This window comes from Chelmon rostratus, chromosome 10 (assembly GCF_017976325.1).
Source record: "Chelmon rostratus isolate fCheRos1 chromosome 10, fCheRos1.pri, whole genome shotgun sequence".
Taxonomy (NCBI): domain Eukaryota; kingdom Metazoa; phylum Chordata; class Actinopteri; order Chaetodontiformes; family Chaetodontidae; genus Chelmon; species Chelmon rostratus.
Window position 1 is genome coordinate 11072137 of NC_055667.1, and position 17528 is coordinate 11089664.

General features: G+C 40.8%; 1 protein-coding gene across 4 annotated transcripts in view; it reads left to right on the forward strand.

Annotated features, from left to right (window-relative positions):
• Positions 1 to 744: 744 nt before the first annotated feature.
• The window catches only part of LOC121612526 (neural cell adhesion molecule L1-like protein), a 55048-nt gene continuing 38264 nt past the window's right edge, over positions 745 to 17528 (forward strand). For 3 of the 4 annotated variants that reach the window (XM_041945466.1, XM_041945470.1, XM_041945469.1), the window contains exon 1: positions 745 to 1219. The gene's annotated coding sequence lies outside the window, so the exon portion shown is untranslated. Of the gene's footprint in view, positions 1220 to 13939; positions 14075 to 17528 lie in introns of those variants that run through there. The other variant, XM_041945468.1, reaches the window with a different exon arrangement.

A 17528-nucleotide genomic window follows, 5' to 3' on the forward strand; every position in this document is an offset into this window, starting at 1 on the left:
CCAGTAAGTATTCACACACGAGAAGCTACAACCAGTGATCTTTAAAAATGTGTTAAGTGATTGATTGATTGTAGTAATTGTTTGAGGATGACTCTTATGTCCAAATGTCCCAAGACAGTGTGCCCGTAGGACTCCTCTGTGGATGAATCTTAGTTCAGCGTACAGATAAGAAAAGCTGCTGATGTGCTCAAACGGTCTGGATTAGTATGATGACATGAAACACACCTGAACACACCGCAAATCCCTTTGTGTTTATGTGCAAAGGGACACATACCTCCACACACCTTCGCCTCACATTCCCTCAGAGACAATCACTTCAGGTGACAGAGTGCTTCAGCTCTGGGACAGTGAAAGCACACGAGGCATTTTCCATTCCTGGCTGGTGTTAATAGTGTTTGTTGGCTTGGAGAGCTGATAAGTCTCTGGAGACTGAAGTGTGCTCAGATGGGTGTGTCGCCCCGTGCAAACAGCTTCGTGTGGTTTCACCTACTCTCGCTAAGTGGGAGTAAGGGATTTATTGTAAAGTAGCACTTGTCCATTGGAATTATGAGCTATTCTTCAGCTGCATCACCTTTAAATAAGAGCAGGCAAATGCAGCGGAGAGCAGGTGGGTGCATGAATTAACAGCGACTGTCCTGTGAACCACCTATAACACAATAATAGAAGTGTTTTCACGAGGGCTCACCTGTGTTTGATCACTGTGCGCGAGTCTGTGTGAACCAGCGGGAGACCGACTGCGCCGCTCTCGCGCCTCCGACTTCCCCGCTGATTGACACCCGCCGCGCGCGCGCACGCACACGCGCGATGAAATATTTCCCCACGTTTTGTGTACGCACTTATTTTACTCAAAGCCTATGGCTGCCCGCCGCTTATAGCAGCCCGTATGACAGCAGCCGTCCCGCCCTCAGAGCCACCGCGTGTCCTTTGACCTCTGGCGCTTCGAAAATAGAGAGACGACCTTGTGGGGGCTCGAGTCGCTTCGCAGTTGTTGACGGCGCAGTTTTTTGGCCGCCAGTCAAATAGTTTCTCACGTTGGGCGCCTGAGGTGAAGAAGAAGCTGTCGCGAAGTATTCCTGCAGGAGTTGGGATGTTTGCCACCGCCTCAGCACTCACTCACACCGCCGACTCAAAGTTGACATCACTGTAAAGTTTTGGACTCTTCTCCTGGAGACCAGACCTCGACAGCTGGAAGTCACCACTTCGGTTGCTCGTCTTATGGGTGAGTAGTACAAGAACACGTACCTGTAGTACAGTGTAAAAGACAAGCTTCGTCATGGAGGCATATTGTGGTAAACTGGGACCTCAGCAGACACCAGTCCAAGCATCACGCTCCAAGTTGAACTTCTTATTAAATCAGGTGAAGACTTGTACCTGTGAGCTGTCTTCCCTAACAGTGAAATATAAATCCGTAGACATGCATGTTAGTGGAGCCAAAGTGTGAAATCATACAGTGAAGGGTCTCAGAGAGCCAGGAAGAAAAAGCCTGGAACAAGTTTTTTTTTGTCTTGGCTGGCCAGATTCAGTAGTTTCTCCCTCCCTCTGGAGATCAGGCGTTTTTATGTGAACAGCTTTTCTTTTCATTCTGACATTAGTACATGAACAGGTGCAAAACATCCCCCCATGCATATTTAATATCATATCACAGCTCTGTTTTATCTTTCATTTGTTTTAAGCTGACTTTTTTACCTGTAACCTGCATGATGTAGCTGCTCCTGGTGCCAGGATGAACTTGAGAGTTACCCGAAATCACTCAGGTGAATTGCACATTTTAACCCGTCACTCAGCGATGCAAAGATGAGTGGAATTTGTGAACCGTGATTTATAAAGAGGTCTGAGCGTGAGGCATCTCCCAGCAACATTTCAGGCTTTGTACCACTTTTCACCGACAGGTGCTGATAACAATCGCTCTGTCTTATTCCCATTTCTCATGCTGAGCAGCTTCTATCAGTACATCTCCTACAGCACATTTAATTAGAGTGTTAATTAGAGGATTTTCATTGACAGTGTTGCAGATTTTCAGATGGTGATTTTGCTCTGCAGTCACGTTAAACTCACTTTCTCACTCTCGCTTTCTCCCTCTTTCAGAAGTTGGAATTCGTTGCGTGAATGGAAATGGTTTATAGCGCGATCACTTCTCTCGGTGTCTGTTCCTCTGTCTGCTCGCTCAGAGAGTGAAGAGGAGTGGTGGCGGGTGATTTGCCCAGAGCGTTGGCCACGCCGGGTCCTGTGAAGCCGGCCTATTCAGTGGCGAAATGGGTCGAGTCTCCCTCTTTGTGTGACCCAACTTGACTGAAATGTGGTAATTGGGGAATCCTGGGATCCTCGCTCCCTGTGGTGATGTTTGGGCCCAACTTTCAATAAATTAATTTACAGCACAACAAGTTGTTACATGAGAAACAGGTCAGCTTTTAATTTAAACTTTGAATTACATCCAGTTATGTGTTCATTCGGGCGTGTCGTTTCTCCCTCGCAGATCATTTCTTTGATGATTCGTTCAAGCTAGAGTTCGACTGATAGCAGGTGCTTAAAGGACAATATGATGATGATATTTCATGGCAGGAAAAAGAACATAGCCGATTAATCTGCCAATACAGAACATTTATATCAAAGTAATAAATACATGAACAGATATTTAAATCTGGAATTAAACATCAAACTAACAGTCCCATCAATCTAGATGGGAGCGATTTTTATTTTATGAACAATTATTTTACCTCAGAGTCATTTCTCATTTCCTCTGAAAAATGCCCGTCGCAGTTTTCCCCAAACCTAACAATATTTAGTTCCCTGTTATTTATGACAAAGAAAAGCATCAATCCTAATATCTGAGAAGCTTGAAATGATTAAAAAGAGATGAAAAAAGAGATTCCATAATGAAGATAACTGCCAAATAATTTTAACGCACAAACATTGCTGGCTTCATCTTCTTCAGTGAAAAGATTTCATTTTTTCCTCTCTCAGAAATAGTGCATCGTGCAGGTTGTTTAGGCGAAAGGGTTCTCCACAAAAATGGATTGAACCTTCCAAATCTGTGGCTCAGCAGCATTTTCTGGTTTATTAGAGGCAGAGAAAGGATGATGAATTCTAAATGTCAGCCGGTGAGTGGTTCATCTGAGTGCACTTCTATGAAGCGAGAGCTTCAATGTGAACTGACAGTGGATTCAGGCTGGAAATGACATCATGCTTTGACACCGTGAAATGGAAATCAAAACTTTACAAGGCAAATAGCTCCTCAGTGGCAACAATGAGAGAACATAAATGGGAAAGTGTCACAGTAAATCACTTCCTGTTTCTCTTTCAGAAGTTGCACACACCAGCAGTCTGGGACAGGTATATCGAGCATGTTTTGCCACATGCCAGGCATGCTGTCTCCAGCTATCTACACTGTCTTCCAGACAAAAAGAAGACATAATAGTCTCTCAAACACTTTTGTAGTTGTATAATTGGAGCCTGTTGGAGGAGTTTTACTACTAGTGCAGCAGCTCTTGGTTAAACCCCGGCTTTACAAGTGTGTCAAACTAACAAAAACACATCCAAAACATAACATTTTGGAGAATCAAATATTATATTACTGTTTTATTATGAGATGTTGTAAGTAGCACATTAATGCAACATCCTGTTACTGTACAATGCATTGGATGAAATGCTACCAAATGTGGCGTGCCAGAAAAGAGTATGTTTAGCTGCTGTCAGCATCTGAGCAGCTCATTGTTATCCATTAGGAGCAGCTAGTGCAGAGTAAGAGCCTTACCAGGCAGGGGGCGAGTTTCTCAGCCACTTAATCAGTGACGCGCTGGGAAGAGTAAAACTCCATGCAAGTCACTTATAGTCAACAACATTATGCTATCAACATGCCGCCGCCGCATGAGCGACTATAACATGACCCAATAATCTAATTTAGCGGTGGAATAAACTGTCCAGATAGCAAATAAGTTTGTTTTCTGTCTCTACCAGAGGGATTTCAGATGGTTAAACGAGGGCATCTGTTGCTATCAAATTCTGAGAGGCACTGGGAATCGATCTGGTTGTAGGAGCTTTATCTATGAGGCAGACGCAGTTATAGAGTCCCTTAATTAGAAAAAATAGGAAGGGAGGGAACACGCATACCAATTTAGAAGATTTTATGCCATAAAGACTAACACCAACTCATAGCATCAGACTGGAAGTTAGCTGCTTAGTATGAAGCAATTAAAAGTTTCTCATCCCTGTAAAATCTAAAGGTTGTTAAACAGGCAAGATGCTACGTTATGTCATGTTTAAAACTCTGCAAATTGCAGCAGGAGCAACAACTCTGTGTAACTGAACATATTCTGAATGAGACACAGATCCTTCTTATATTACTATAATCAATTCAGGGAACTGTCTGCGTGAAGCGAAACACAAAGAGCACTTTGATGTAGATGGCAAAGGCTGCCGAATATTCCTGAAGCTAAGAATGAATTTGAAAAAAAAAAATGTGATCATGTGTGCTTTTCTAGAGAAGCACAATAATCACATGCTTTACATATCAATAGAGTCGGAGAAAGCATTCATGTGGATTAACTGTTTAAGCACTGTTTAAGAAGATAATCTGAGAATACTGCATACATGAATAAATTTAACAGTCTGTGTACTTGAGAAGATAACAGCTGTCAGGAACATGGTGCCATAATTGATCTTTGAGTGTTTAAATCATGTTTTGCGCAAACTGAAATTGGCCTAACGACAGTGTTTTGTATGAGATCCAGTCTTCAAGACCACAGTGTCATCCATCATCTCAACCAGCCCCAATGCAAAGCCAATGGATAGCGAGCAGCTAAAGGAGTATTTCTGTGTGCGATAAAGACTGGCAGGCGTCGCTCCCATGGTCTTTGCTGCTGTGAGTTTTAGTTTGTGTGGTAACTCCCTGCTTCAGTGCCGTAAACGGACACGCAGGAATCCCTTCCTCACTTCTCAATCAATAATTCAATGATGCTTGGTTGGCTTTGATCAGAAGATGGCCTTGAAAGAGAAACTAAACGGCCTGAGCAGTGAGGTGTGTATTTGGTGAAAGAAGTTATCGCTCTCCTACGAGGATGGCCAGTCCACGTTTGGAATGCTTGTGAAATATTTACCGGAGTACAGGAACTCCCCGCTGTCAACGCCGTGGTTTAAAATAGAGGGGTTACTGTCAGAAAATGATTGTGTCGTCAGCATGTCTGTCATGTCTGGACAGATTTGTTAGCATCACACTTTGGCCCATCCTGGGATTGAGCTTGTATCCTGTGGAAATGTCTCTGAAGTTCCCAGTAAATCTTTCCAGCTTGGATACCGGCAGTCTTGTTACCATGGTGTCTGGCTTTCTGCCTCTCAGCTGTGGCAGTTCCTAACAACCAAGAGCAAAGGTCATGACCGCTCCAGTCGACAACTGTTTGGTGAAATAACCACCTCACACAGGGGGCACAAATGACTTTGCGCCCCTGCCTGACTCGGAGTAACTGAAATGTCTCCGGCGAGCACAGGAGGAGCGGGATGATCTGGCTTCGAGGGCGGTCATGTATGCTGGTCTCAGCCTCCCTCCCTCCACCCCCTGTGCTGCACATTCAGAGGCTTTTGCGCGAGTTCAATTGACAATAGGCTGCATTCCTCCTAGCGAGTGAGGAACATGGTTTCTGGCACTTGAAATGCTCTTCATGGCATTCATCAGGACTCCTGCTTGTGAACAGTGCCCTCACTGTTAAGACCCCTCTTTTGAGACAAATGCTCATTTTGATACAGAAATACCAAAATAAGTTGTGACATATGCACATTGCCTTGTTGACAGTGACAGCATGTCCCAGTTGCCCGACTGTGAAGTAAACATCCTCTCCATGTGTGGTCACCTTCTGCAGATTTCTCAGCGGATCAGTGCAAACTCTGTTTTGTTTCAGTCCTGGAACCTGCAGAGAGGCTTAAACCTCAGAGACGGGCTTCTTCAAAATGAGGGCATGTCACATGATAAACACTCAACCTGACTGTACAGCAGACATATGTGTGTGCAAACATAATGATAAGAGGTCTTCTGTGCTTGGCAGGAGTAAAGAATTTGGCCATGACTCATGGCTTCCATGTTCATACATGTTGGCTGGGATGAGCTCTGTGAGCCACAACAGCTCCACACCACTAACAGTCGGCTCAGAATATGTCTCGTTTAGTAAAGCAAGTTAGTTAAGTACAATTAGTGTCATCATTAAAATGTACTGAAACGATCAAAAATACTCATATAAGGTTTGTCATATGATTATAGTTTATACATTGTTATACATACATTATTTGATTACTAAAATATATTCTTTAAGTGTGAGCAGCATTATATTCCTGCAGCTAGTCGAGCAGGAGCTCATTTTTACTACTTTATGTATGGTTGGGTACTTGAGGTTTGTATGTAAAATCTTGTCTACAAAGTAACTAGTAACCATAGCTGTTGAATGAAAGAAGAAGAGTAAAAAGTATAACATTCCCCACTGAAATGGAGATGAGAAGTAGCATAAAATGGACGTACTACTCAAATCAAGCAGAATCCCTGAAATTTGGACTTGACATTGACGAATCACCACCTTTTAAGATGATATAACAAGTTTGTCGGCAAACAGCTGCTTATTCACACATCCAGCAGGTTTTAATAATCATTTATTTGTTGTGTTTCTGACCATCAGGTGGATGTCAGTCATGTTATGGGCTGTGCAACTGAACAATGAGTTTGAGACTCGCTAGAAAGCCTGTATATAGTATTGAATATTGACACTATTATAATATTGTACTATAAAGGCATTGATCATAGAATGTAAGATAATTGTGAAAAATGTCAATTAGAAGTCTAAAAAAGATAAAATCTTCTCATTTTAGAGGCTGGAACAAGCAGATATATGACATTTTTGACGAAACAGTTCATTAAATAGATTCATACATGGATAGATTTTCAGTCATTCAACTAGTTGATTAACTAACTAAGGTGTGCAACTGTACTTGAATCAGAAAACTAAAGAGCTGAAAGGGTCGTGATACATGAGATGTGATTTAATTACCACATGAGTTGAAAATATTACCTTAGAGGCTCCTTTCATAATTACTGGAAGCGGCAGCCCTTTTCATGCTCGGAGTTTCACCCCTGTGGTGAGCGTGTTGCACAAGTATTGTACAAGCTCGTTTGAATTCCTGCAGAGTGTCACAGTAATATGTGTTGTTTTATCTTTATGATATTTTACCCCGGCCTCTGAAATGCTTAGCTCTACTTTTGTAGCCCATACCATGGGTGGGTTAACGTTGACCCTTGCACTCTATGTGCAATGATTTTGCTCATCTACTGCTTGTATTCTTAACAACAGGCTCTGAACTGAGTGTCTGTCTTTTCCTGTGGCTGGAATTTGATTCATATGCTAATGAGCTGAATTCCCATGGATTTGTCTCTCCTGTGGCGTAGATATCACCCCCAAAACTCTGCTCCTCCCCCCTCCAGCTTTCTGGCTGTTTTTGTCTCTCTCGCGCTCCCGAACTTTCATGCCTTCTCGAGGTCGAAACCTTGCTCGCAGTAATCTTACACATGGCTCTTTATGTGGCAGTATGCAGCTCTACCTTTGTTGATATGCAACTGCACTGCTATCGGGCCGTGGAAAGGCTCAGGCAAATCAGCATGCAACTCCCTTCTTGTCTGAAATGCTTCTTCCACTGAATAGATAAAGATGAGGCAGATAAACATTTTCTTTTTGTTTGGCTTGAATCGCTGACTTTCTTGTGAGGAGATTCTTCACATCAAAGTGTTAAATTGTTTGCTTTTGTTACCTTAAAAAGTGAAGGATGGGTAACTATAATTCGCCTGGACCCAGAAAATGCTTGTTTCTGATTGGCTTATAGAAGGTTGTTTAAATTGTATATATGCGCAGGGTGAACACTAGTCTGCTAAAACAGTAGTCCCCAACCTTTTCTATACCATGGCCCAGTTTAATGTCTGACAATATTTTCATGGCCCAGTCTAAAGGTGTAGCAGATAAAAACAAAATAAAATGATAAGATCAGCATTAAAAACTGTGGTATGTCTTGTCTCTTACTGTGGGGTGCTTGGTCTCCAAGTGGCAAACCAACTTTTAATGCTTCATCGCCTCATTAGAAAGCTGGTCACTGCATATTACGCACAGCGGGCTTGGTGTGTAGGAATCGCCAGTAGCGATAAATCCATATTATAAAAAGGATTCCTGATACTGCCTGTTCGGAGCTTTCCTTTTTTTAGCAGGTGTCGGTTCCTCTTCCGTCCCTTCATTGGACCGTTTCCCCTTTGCAAAAAATTTTTCTAAAGAACTTTGTTTGTTGTTCATTTTGTTAGCTTGGGATTTAATTTAGCAGGATATATCACGTGACTTATGGTGTCGTCATGTGAGACGGATGTAACAGAGATCATCTGGCCACTTTTCAAAATAAAACGTCATTAAGACTCGAAAAATAAATCAAACAAATAATGTGAAAAAACAAAATAATGGAAATAAATTTTTCTTTCTGTGCGGCCCAGTACCAAATGTCCCACGGCCCACTAGTGGGCCGCGGCCCATGGGTTGGGGATCAATGTGCTAAAACACTTGTCCACTGTCATTAATCTGTGTTTAACACATGTTAAACTGCAGATGACCGCAACAATACTTCTGCTTCCCTAAAAGTGACAAATTCTTACTGGTGAAACTAACTTAACCGTGAATTATAAGTAAAATAAACTACAAGTTACCCTTTTCTGTGCTAAGTGACCATGGTATAAAAGTGATAATGTACTCTTAGAGGTCCATATATTAGAAGTAATGGACTCAGTGGAGGAAATGCCCATGTATGTTGTCGTGTTCTTCTCCTCCACTGTCACTGTTTGCTGTTTCTGTGAGCACCTCATCATGTATTATTTCCTACATCAGTGGCCACTTTTCTGGGTATACGTGTACAATCTAATGCAGTCTAATACAAGTGTTTCTCCATAAAGCATTCTTTTATGATGCCTATGTCTGATGCCTGATGTATTTTGTGGTTCCAATATTCTGTCCTCTCATGTATATTACCTGTAAGGACAAAGGAAATTAGAAACACCTCTCAGTATGATGCAGTACATTACACCATTAACTGTTCTCAAATGTGCTCAATGATAAACATAATAAATGAATTTCCACATTTTTGACTGCCACCTAAAGCGGAACATTATACTCTTCATAGGGGTAGAGGTAGGTTGTAAATGTGCACCTTATCAAGTGGCCTCTGAGTGTAAATATCACTGATGTCTATAACACCTGTAATCATAACTGAAACTCATTCAGTGGCAACAGTGTTTTTCCTCAGAAAAGGCCCTGCCTTCCTCTGTACGTTTACACATCAACACATTGTGAAACCAGTATTTAATGACTGAATGGCAGTGAAAGTAACATTGTTTTTTAAACATGCTTTTGCCAGTGTAGGTATTGATCATAGAGGAGAAGGTTTAGCGCATATAATTGCTTTAAATACTGTTGTGCCCAATACAAAATCTCTAGTCAGACACTGGGGAAGGACTGACCAAGTTAGGGGGTTAGGTGGAACCCCTCAAAGTTGCGCACAAGTTTTATGAAAAGGACAAACACTAAATATCTATATATCTATCTATCTATAGCGTTATGTTCAAAACAAAGACAATAGTGTAGCATCCCATCTGAATGATGGTCTAACTCGGCAACTGATGATTCATAATGCTTTATTGATAATAGCTCCAAAACATGCCATGAACACACCTTAAGAACGAAGAAGAAAATACAACATTTCTATACTCTAATATCCTGACAAAGTATATCACAACAGTCCTATAAAAGTCTAATAATATTCAACCACAGTTTGGAGAAAGTCTAGTAGTCTAAGCTTAGAGTGAAGCATATCATACCACTATCAATACCATGACACCACAGTACCACTACATCATGACAAAGTAAGAATCTCTGATAAGGTGCTGCAGGTAAGCATATTTAAATTAAAATGAAATGATGAGTCACTTTCAAAATATAATGAAAATAGTCAATGTAAATCATACATGAACCATCTCAATATAAGCCTACTTTGCAATACACAATTTCGCAGTGCAACGCTTCTTCAGACTGCATGTAGCAAAGACAAGGCGTGCTAATCTTGCTTGAATTTCGGTAGCCTACGAACACTCAACACAGCATCCTTGCTATCTTAAACACACAGTTATCCTCCAACAAAGCAAAACTACAAAAATACTTGATAAAGTCACTCAGTGTGAATCACAATAAGACACAGTATTGACAAACTTTGTGCCCTCATTAGCCGGGTGCTAAACAAACAAGAAGTACGACACCCTCCTTTTTTTCAAGACACACCTGCTGTTTTACAGTGTGGCTTTTTCTCCTAGTACCCCTATTACTCTTTCAAAATAAATGCATTGCCTTTTATAATGTAACTAATAGGACAAAATTAACACAGCCTTAAGGAGATACCTGTAAAATGCATGAACATGAAAAACAGCAGATCATTTTGGGTTTTTTGTTTTTTTTTTTTACAAGGAGTGTTTATTCATATTAGAACTGCATATATGAAAACTGACCAATTACCAATTATTGTGATTCCTGTCCCATCCCAGTCATGTGATGAATAGTAAAACTGAGTCCCATCCTACAGGAAACACACAGGAATCCAATGACCCGCATCTTTCTTCAAAAAATGTTGGTCTTTACTGTGCGCCACACATTTTTGTAAAAAAAGAATGTGCTCCTTACTCCTAGCACTGTGTTTGTGTGAGAAAATAAGGTATTTCATAATTGTTAGTCAGCAGAGTTGCCGGGGGCGATGTTGCAATCTCTGACTTACAGTAAACAGGCTTCAGTTGATACTTGGCGCTGGATGTGAGACCAGCCACCCTGAGTTAAATCACAGCCTGCCAACATGTTCAGTGTCTGTGTTGAAACATTTATTAACCTGACTGATGCTGTCACTTATATGGCCCACCTGTTCACATGCTGAAAGATGTCAAGCAGTGTATCATCTGCATACAGATTGATCTGGCCCACCATGTCCTTCAGAACATTTATCTTTTTTTTTTTTGCTCCGGCACTTTCCTCCATACACCGGCTCCCAAACTTCCGACCCAACACAGCGGAACCCGTAAAACACTCTTTAATGGACCCTTTCAATTCAGGCGCACAAACCAGAACAAACACTTTCATTCATAGAGTTCCAAAAATGCAAACGAGGCAAGGTCCCGACACTTTCACAGAGGTACTCCTGTCATGGGCCTGTGTTAGACAGCAGCGAGGCTGTCACTCACACAGGGTGATACAAGGTACAACTCCTATGTTTTCTGTCTGAAGTGTAATGTAGAAGCTCATGAATCTCCTCAAGCGCCATTGGCTCTGAGCCATGGCATTGATGTACCATATTAAGGGCAAATCGGGTTAAAACAAGCTGAAATAGCAAATTGGAGTTTGTTTCAGAAACAGCTCATGGAATGCCTCTGCTGCCTTTACTGTAGCACATTTTATCTACCATCAGTCATTCTTACAGAAGGATGACCCTGATTGTGTTTTTAGTTTAACTTTTCCCCTGATCGAGATAATATGATTCTCAAATTAAGCAACAGTCTATTTTCTGCATTGCACAATGTAGTTTTGAAGGCTTGGATTTTAATCAAATTCAATTTTTAAAAAAAAGTGGTACTCATATGATTGACTTTGTGTTATGAGCCCTTGTCAGAGCTTGCTTCACATGTAATGATGTTTGCTTTGAGGGTGCACTTTGAAGTGACTCATGAGCCTTAGTTTCTTGACGTGTAGCAGCAGATGCTTCAGAACTCATTGACTGCCAGCTCATTATGAGTAGGCGGATAAGTAACTTGTTTCTCATGAGTTTCTCACAAGTATGATGATTTTCTAAAGCAATAGATGCCAGATACATTTCCACTGCTGATTTCTTTTATCTGCCAACACTGTTCAACGTCATTATCCCGCTTCATTCCATCTAGAATTGTTCAGACATTTGTAGAGTTATGCATTTAACTGTATTATTATTGCTCCATATGTCAGTGATTAAAGGGTATTATATTTTTGAATCTGCACAGATTATTCGTGATACCTCTTAATGTCACACACACTTATGGGATCGGAGTCCTGGCTCAGACTCTTCATCCTGGCAAACAGATGTTAAGGTAGAAATATTGCTGCTCACCCTTTTGTGTTCCTGTTGAGGGGAGACAAGGCTGCAGGTGCAAGGCGTTTGAAGAAAGAGCCAAAGTGACAGGAAAATGACTCTTTTCTCCTGTTTGTCTACCTAAAGCTTGAGTAATTACATCCAGAATGTTTTTGGTGTTTAAAAAGGAGGGTGGGGGAGGACATGTAGGAGAGTGAGAGTGTTCACAATGGTGAGTGCCTGCTACAAGACCAGACAGGTCCGACACTGAGGTGAGGCTTCATAACTTTTGCGTCTGGGCCCTTTGGAGATGAAGGTTAATCCCAGGATCTAAACATTCTAACATGTTAAAAAGGTGTTTATCACTACCTGTCACTAAGTACATTTTCCTTTTTTTCTTTCTTTCTTTTCTCCTGGTTTTTCTCCATGGGTGGCTGTTATTGTCAGTTCTTTCTTTTCCATCCACCAATGTCACGAATAGTGAGCTGAGAGGAGTTAAGTGTGTCAACAGGTGTATTCACTGTCCTTGTCTCACCTGGAACCAGAAAATTTTCTGGCATTACTTGTGGACTTGAAGAATTTGAAGTGGGTAGATATGTGTTGGTGATAATTGTTTTATGTTGTTAAAGCTAAATCAATAGCTAAGAGAGATTGATTTGATCAATAAATGCGTAAGAATTTCTTTACATACTTACACACAAGCTGTACTGCAAGAAAAGTAGACCCATCACGACCCACAGAAAATGACCAAAGAATGAAAGTTCCTCAACATTTCACATCCAGTGTATCGTGTCATTGGAGCTAATCCTGCACATAAGTAGATACACGTTCACGCTCACACACACACACACACACACACACACACACACACACACACACACACACACACACACACACACACAAATGGTGCCAGCACTGTACTGTTAAGTCATTTGACGTGACAAAGTTGACATCCAGAAAATGTTGGTCAAATAAATTAAAGACGTTATATGTATAAACAAAATAGTCTTCCAAAACACAGGAGTGGAACCCGCTATGACAAATGAAACTAATTTTTAATACATGGACTAACACTAAGAAGGGAAATATTGAGGTCATTTGTTCTTGTTTTACATCAACCTTTTGCAAACTCAGCTTTGGTCAAAACACTGAAGGAGTTACACAAATGGTGGTTTTGAAGGAAAATTTCTTCCATTTGTTGGACTTCTTAAAAAAGACTTAAGCAACCTAACTAAATACCACTTTAGGCCTTCAAGATTATCCCATAAACTAATTACCAGCTTAGTTCAGACCATAGAGCACAGCACTGCTCCGTTATCTGCCTGGCTGCAACAGTGAAGAACAATGTGTCAGGGTGAAGGAAGGTGTGAAGAGGTCTTCTTGTGGCCTCAGCGGTTGAAGGGAGGAAGTTGAGTGTGACTGCTTGTCTCCACACTGTCTCTCCCTGCACCGCTAGCTGTGGCAAACTGATTAAGCTGCTGAATGCCACTCTTCATGTTTGTCAGGGACATGTTTCTATAGTGATTCATGTTGTTTTCCAGCTCGTGTCACTCAACAGACTTGTAATTTTTTCATGGGAATTCAGTTTTTGCAATAATTTATTACCATATCCCAAAGTTTCCTGTGAGGGGGAAAATTTCTGCAGAAAGCTGAAGGGGAGAAGAGTTTGTTCTGGAAACGCTGAACCTTATGGGCTGTGCCTCGGTATCAGGAATTTAAGGGTGTAAGAGCTTGCCAACTGCTTGCGTGCCAGGCTAGCGTCTGTTTATAGAGACACCTCTTCACATGACATTACACAAAGCACCTTGTGCTCGTGTAGGAATCACTTGAAACTTGACTGCACTTAAGTGGAGTGATGCACCTCCACATATGTCCACAAAGTTCATGTGCTCTGCAAAAGCAACATTTACATCAAAGGATAGAGGAATGAATCCACTGTTGTGGGGTAGGTGACCTTTTAATGAACCGTATGTGCTTATTTTTAAACCAAGGTAGCTGTAAGGATCGATCACAGGCAAAGAGTAGAAACCACTGTGTGTGTCAAATAAATCATTTACCACAATATGCTAATGTTTTTAACCTCTAACTTTCCATGTGCATATGCTTTGCAGTGTTTTTCTTGGAGTGCTTAAGGTGTAAGGCTATGCTTTTGCTTTAAACCTGTTATGCTTGTGTACAATGTAAAAGTGTAGCACTCCTGCCTCTTTACATAATACTGGAAGCACAGGTTTGATGTGGATGTGTTTGATGTGTGTCAGAGAGCATTCAGTGTGAATTCCAGACTTACATGATTACTAGCTTTGTGGAAGTGCTCCGGGGACTGGAACAGAGGCAGGGCACGTGTTACTACACCAACAAGAAATGATGAAAAGATGTGTTGACCTTAGAGGTGAGGGGATTTGTTAGTTTATGACCTTAACTATCTTAAAACTTTGATGTGTTTAGAGGGAAGCAGTTTTGAGAATTCTTTAAACAAAAATTCACTGCAAACAGCTTATGTTTTCTCTCCTCACTGGTTTGCAGAAATGTGAATATGAGGCTAAATACTTTCTTTCTTTTTAGTATGTATTTTTGTCCACACTTACCAATAAGAATTGATTACTGTCCTGAATGAATAGGCTACTGCATCTGACTCTGAACAGTGTATTTGATAGAGTTATTGAGAGCACTACAAGACGATTGTATCAGTTCAGTGATTTACATTGTGTTAATCTGTGTGTTCAAACTAACTGACATGTCATCTGCAGATAAGCAGGGCAATCAAATAGCATTGTTAACGAAGCCTAGATAATGACGCGTAGATAAAGAGAAAGCATTTGCTACACAAACACTTATCCATCAACATCTGCAGATGTCACTCCCAGGTGTGACCCGTAAACAGGCTCTAAAGACTGGATGGTAAGCATTTCACCAGTAATACAAACACAAGTTAGTCACCAGGCACAGGTTCAGAAACACACTCCTCAATGCTGATATTCTTTTGGGTGTGTTTTTTAGGTTTTGTGCCTCTGTTAAATGTAGATACTGTAGATCAAACTAATTAATAGTCAAAACTCATTTGAAACTAATATCTGGGAAAAGATTGTAAAAGTTGCATGCATGAGAGGTTTTCTGAAGCCGAATACCCATACCCATTCTTTACTACTGTATGACATTTGTGTTTGACATCCTGAATTTTAAGAATGAGATGTTTAGTAGCCCCACCCATTGAGTTTAAATTGGTTTGTGTACTTTGCTAAAACAAAGAGGACAAGGGACAGCTTCTGTTTGCAAAAACACTAGTATTTCTTCTTGAATAGAGTTAGTCTGAAGGCTGGCTTCCTCCCTGTCAGTCCCAGCAGATGGTTGTAGACGTCTGAAACCTCCTCAGTCATTGCTGTCATTGTCTGTGTTGACAGCAAAGCTGGTCATGATGCGTGTCTTTTGTGTGTGCAGTTGCATGTCTGCTTGTGTCTACACGTGGTTTTGCTTGGGTTAACACTCTCTGGAATCTCTTTTATGATGATTTCAAACAATGTTTGCGAATGTAATTAAATCATGACTGGATTTGGACCTTAGCTTAGCTGTTGTGATAGATTTACAGTACATACTTAGGTGTGTCCTTGTGGCCTTTCTGTCCTTTCTTTGATTATACTCATTACGCACATGCACTTACATTTTTCCAGGTATTTTGACCCGGTCGTCTCATGTTGTAGTATGTTAAAATTTTCGTAAGTTTGTTTGGAAGGTATTTTCTAATTGCTATGTATTGGGGAGCTTTGCATACAGACAGAAGCAAAAGACTTGTAATTATCAGAAAGCACCAGAGGCAAGGAGTGTTGGGGAGGAAATGCATCATGACAAAAGCACGGGGCAGGGCAACCTTTTCAGTTAGTCACCACAGGGAGATGAGGTGCTGGTGGAGACGTGAGGTCGGAATTCACAAATGAGGTTGCTCCTCGCTTGTTTTAACGTTCACGCTAATTTAACAAGCACAATGAAACTGGTCAAGAGCAGAGACCCTGAAAACACTTGGAAAAGTCCTGTGTATTCTCTGTTGTTTGTTTCATTCAGTGAGCTGTGAGTCATTATAAGAACAGTGATACTTCAAATGTGAAATAAGCTGCTATATGTATTAAATGTATATATTTTGATACATGCTTTATCAGCAAAATGAAGTAGTAAATATTGAGTCCTGTCCAGTGTAGTATGACTATGTCAGTATGTCAGTATGTCAGTCTCTGACAGTTGTGTGTGGTGGTCTGTCCCTGTTCATGTAGTGTGCTGAAACATCAAAACAAAATCCAAAATACCACACAAAATTGTGTTGTCTCATCTGACAAGCAGACAAAGAAGAAATTGTCATCATAACTCTGATATGACAGGTCAGAAATACATAGGCCGCAATTGTCGATTATTGTCTAATAATCTGGAGATTATTTTGGATCAATTGATTAGCTGTTTGGTCTATGAAGTGAGTTTCCAATGATATAACACATGAGAACTGTAGAAAATCATCAAACTGGAGGAGCTGGAACCACCAAATGTTTGGCTTTTTTTTCCTTCAAGAACCACAATTTGTTGATGATCAATACCTATCAATCGACTAATGAGTGAGCATTATCATGAAATATATGTTATGAAAGATTTTGTATTTTTGAAGTATCTGGCATCTTTAAGCATCTATTTTGTTGTGTTTTCAGTCTTCTTTTCCTTTGGAACTAACTGTGCTTACAGTTCCTACATACATCATACAGCCCACAGACAGCCAGGTGCCCCTGATATGTATTTACTTAGACCTGACAATGTTTGCTTGGCTGTACTAGAGTTATCGTCTTTTGATTTGTATTAATCTTTTGTCTACATAGCATGTCAAGCTTTGAGGGAACATACATGTCCATTAGGCTTTTCCTCTCAGGTTTTTTTCCTATGTTTACCGAAGCCATGCTCTCTTAAACATGGAAAAGGTCCATTAGAAGTGATGACAGCTGCCTGAAACGGACTGTGTAATTTGTCCAGTGGCAGTGGCTTTAAGTTGAATTGTGGGAAAGTCTGAATCCATCACTGCTTTAAAAGTAAGTAGGGCAGTATAAAAAAAATCTCACCTCCTAATTAACACAAATAAACGTAAAAGGAGGATAGAAGTTTGGAAGATGCTTCTAATTTCTTTATTAGGCGGAGTAAATGAAGTTAGGCAAGTTTTCCCTCCAGAACCGCTCGCTCAAGCTTTCTTTAAAATGTAAGTCTGCCATTCTTCACCTGGAATAGACCAATACTCGCAGGAAGCTTGCACTACTTAGTCTCAGGCTTTAATATACTGGGACCTTGAATATTAGCTCTTTTTCCTGCTGGTTGAAAGACCCTGCAGGGCAGTGTGAGCATTGCTTACCCAATTGGTCTGGCCATTATGTCTCCATTAG